A 3,873-nucleotide genomic window follows, 5' to 3' on the forward strand; every position below is an offset into this window, starting at 1 on the left:
TTATGTTATTGTCACAAATTTTTCATTTACATTTCCGTTATATTCCACATTATAGATACGTTAAAATCCCTTTTATTTAAAAGTGTTATTATAACATAGGCTTTAGACCTATCGGCTTTTGAAACGTCTAAGGATTTTATATGGGTCCGTAGACGATGCCCCTGATATTCAGCCGTGAGGGGCCGGCATATAAAACGAAAGGGACGAAAATATTTGAACGGGAATTAATCCTGAAATAGAACGGAAAACGGAATATCGAAAACCGTCGGTTTGGCCTGGGGAGGAATTCGGCCGTTAGACATGTCAAGATGTATGAGTCTATTAAGTATGCCTGGTATTTTTTATATTGGCTTACATATGGATTTATTGACGCGGTAATATGTTGCTGGACATGTTGTATAAACGCATGAGCCCATCAGTTTTTACAATTTACTTTTTTTGACTTCTTTTAGGAAAAATTTAAGAATATTACCCTGAAGAAATAATTCAACTGCATCGTCATTCACCATGTTATGAGAGTTTCAAATTAATAGGAAATTCTTTCATATTAACAATAACTTAAAAAAAAATTTAAGTATTGCAAATTATGAAGAATAATACGACATAAAATAATTGAACAGTTTTTATCTTGATCCACTCTATTCAAGAGACCAATATTTTGGTTGTCTCAATCTGTGGAATAAGGTGGGTCAAGATAAAAAATAAATTTTAATAAAAAAATATAAAGAAGAATAACAATATTAATATTAACAACATAAGATAATATAGTTTTCATTGAATAGTAAATCTAACTCTTAAGTCAAGTAATTTTTGAATTAGATAAAAATACTTGGTAGGAAGATGTTCCTAATCCAAAACTTTAAAGTATAAACTTCTCTCTTTGGTGTAATGTTTAATTAATTTATCTATGTAAATAAAAATGCAATTCCAATCATAAAGATTCTTACAAAATAAGATAAAATATTTATTTTGTTTTTGCAGCCGCGCTTCAACCCTTAAGCAGTTCACCAGTTCCACTGTACGTTGTTTATCTTTGTCCTACATGTTAACTTGTGAGTCTTTTTAATTCTATTCAATCTAATAATTGGCATGTAAAACCACTAGCAAATTGTAAAAACCCATGCTTTCTTAGGCAACACGGGTGAAAATCTGATGGACTGGAACAAATGGAAAGTTCAATTTTAAAACGACCAGGGGTACATAACATAGCACAAGGAAATATCTTTTCACTCTACACTTACAATACTCCTCCCTGACATAAATATAAACCTAGAGGGACTGCAACAACTACAACGAAATTATAGCAGAAACACTGATCAAAATCCCTATTACTATTTATTTATAGACAACTCTGTAGGAAATGTTAGCAAACTATTTAAAATGGGAAATACGATATTTCGCGTAAAAAGAACATCACAAACATATCAGCTCCAATCGAATAAAAATTAAATTTGGCAATCCCTTAGCGTAAACTGAATACATTAAAAACAAAATTCTGGATTAGTCAGGGTGCACTTTATACTGCGCCCTTTAAGAACTATTGTAATCATTGTACCAACATGTTTAATAGAATTTTACAGTAAAAAAAACTACCATATCATACAATGATCTATGGAATAAAAAGGCCTGAAACTCCATTAGTTCGTCAATGTTTAAATTGTTTCCGTTTTAGACATAAATTCGACCAGTGTCGTAGCAAACCTCGCTGCAGTAACTGAGGGGAAAAACATGACCTTATAGAATGTAAAATAAAACATGTGTACTCACATATTTTAAAAGTGAATTGAATCTTTGGAAATATAGATTTTCATAAATAGCAAATGGATTTGTATGCCAGTTTTATTAGAAAAACTACCTTAATTATTAAAGGCTAACTTTCGTTACTGAAGAAATATTAAATTGTATTCTTTGTTAAAATTTATTTTAACATGCTGTATCTTATAATAATACGTATATATTTAGCGGTCATAATTTGACCTATTTAATTATTTCAATTATACTAATACTTTTTATACTTAGATAGTTTTTAACTCAAGTGGTGAGAGCAGCTGCATATTGAGCCGAAGGCCGCGGGTTCGAATCCCTCTCACGACACTAACTTTTTCATCTCAACCATGACGTTAGATAAAAAGTATAATTAATTGAAATTTAAAAATAATGTATAAAACTTGGTTTACTAATTCGTCACACCTTTTATTATATGAAGAATAATGGCCATAATTGTTTTTAATATTTACGTTTTTTATTTTTCCTAATAGATAATAATTTATGACAAACGCAGGGATTATTTCGTGTTTTGAATTTTTGAATATGCTTTTAAAATGTAACAATATATTGTTAGTATCTGCTTGAACCTTAAGTAGAAAAATTAACCAAACTAAGCCTAATTGTGTTGAAATTATAGATTGCAATCTTCCAGTGAAATTATTAATAAAATGAATGATGATGATGATGATGATGATGATGATAGACAAAAAGGATTATTTTTTAATTTTGTCTAAAGTTAATAAACACGTTTGTTTCCAATATCTATTTTTACTCATTTTTTACCTGGAATGTGTTGAATAGCATTGGAGAATGGAATTGATCATTTATATAGCTTGCTGAATTATTTGCAGAATTATTAACATGTTTTCTCCAAATTCGCCTCTTTTACAAAGACAAAATAAAGCTCTGTTTAAAAGAAAGACAATTATTGTTCAAAATTGCTAATGTATGCTCAGAATATTTATTTATTGGGCCTTATTTTTAAATTATATGTATTATAAACGTATTTCTAAATTACAAGCAAAAGGGAGTTTCGTTAAGTTAAAATCGTATTCACTTTAATGCTTATTATAATGTATATTATGTGTATATGTGTATAGTGTATATTATGTGTGCTGATTAGTGACCGTTAATCGATAATTATTCAGAAATCATGAGATGCGGTCTGCTGTGATGTAGGTTTCATAAAAACATTTTCTTTGTCGTGGCAACGTTTCGATCTTTATTGAGATCATCTTCAGGGCTCAATAAAGATCGAAACGTTGGCACGATAAAGAACATGTTTTTCTGAAACCTACATCACACCAGACCGCATCTCACGATTTCTGAATAATTATGCTTATTATAATGATGATGATAGACAAAATGGATATTTTTTAAATTTTTTTTCTAATGCTTGTAGACATGTTTGTTTCCAAAACCTATTTTTACTAATTTTTTACCATGAATATGTTGAACCGCATCGATAGCGCACCATAAACTTTGTGGTCCCTTTTTTTCTAATAACCCAGAGAGAGAAGAGGTACCATTTTATTAATATGAATCAGTAAAAAATGTGTAAGACTATTGATTTTATATTTTACCTACGTGATTAACAGATACAAACATAGATTAATAAACAATAAATTTAATAAAAACCTGAAGTGTTCATATATATAGCTTGCTAAATCATTTGAAGAATTATTAAGATGTTTTGTTCAATTTCGCCTATTTTACAAAGGCAAAATAAAGTTCTGTTTAAAAGAAGAAAATTATTGTTCAAAATTGGATATGTATGCTCAGAATCTATTTATTGGACCTTATTTTTAAATGTTATAGGTATTACAAAATTACTTACTATTGTTAAGTTAGAATCGTACTCAAGTTAAAGCGTATTACTGTTAAGTACTCCAGCTCGTATCTAAGAGCATTCAGAACTTCTATTATGTTCTTTCATCCATTTCAATGGAAATATCTCAGCAGAGATCATATTTCCTTTATCCCGCTTTTGTTCCGAGGCCTTGTGAGGAGGTCGTACATCGTCGGTATCATCAATAGTCAATTACAGGTTTCGAGATAAAAAAGTATAATTAAAAATTATTACACTTTGTGTTAAACGAACCGTAT

The 3,873-nt window shown here is 29.5% G+C and overlaps 1 protein-coding gene across 2 annotated transcripts in view; it reads right to left on the minus strand.

The window, feature by feature from the left end:
- LOC106670192 (neuropeptide F receptor-like) overlaps positions 1-3,873 on the minus strand; it is a 381,879-nt gene that overhangs the window by 86,768 nt on the left and 291,238 nt on the right. The gene's annotated exons all lie outside the window — the stretch shown is intronic.

This window comes from Cimex lectularius, unplaced genomic scaffold (assembly GCF_000648675.2).
Source record: "Cimex lectularius strain Harlan isolate CLEC.00 unplaced genomic scaffold, Clec_2.1 scaffold134, whole genome shotgun sequence".
Classification (NCBI taxonomy): domain Eukaryota; kingdom Metazoa; phylum Arthropoda; class Insecta; order Hemiptera; family Cimicidae; genus Cimex; species Cimex lectularius.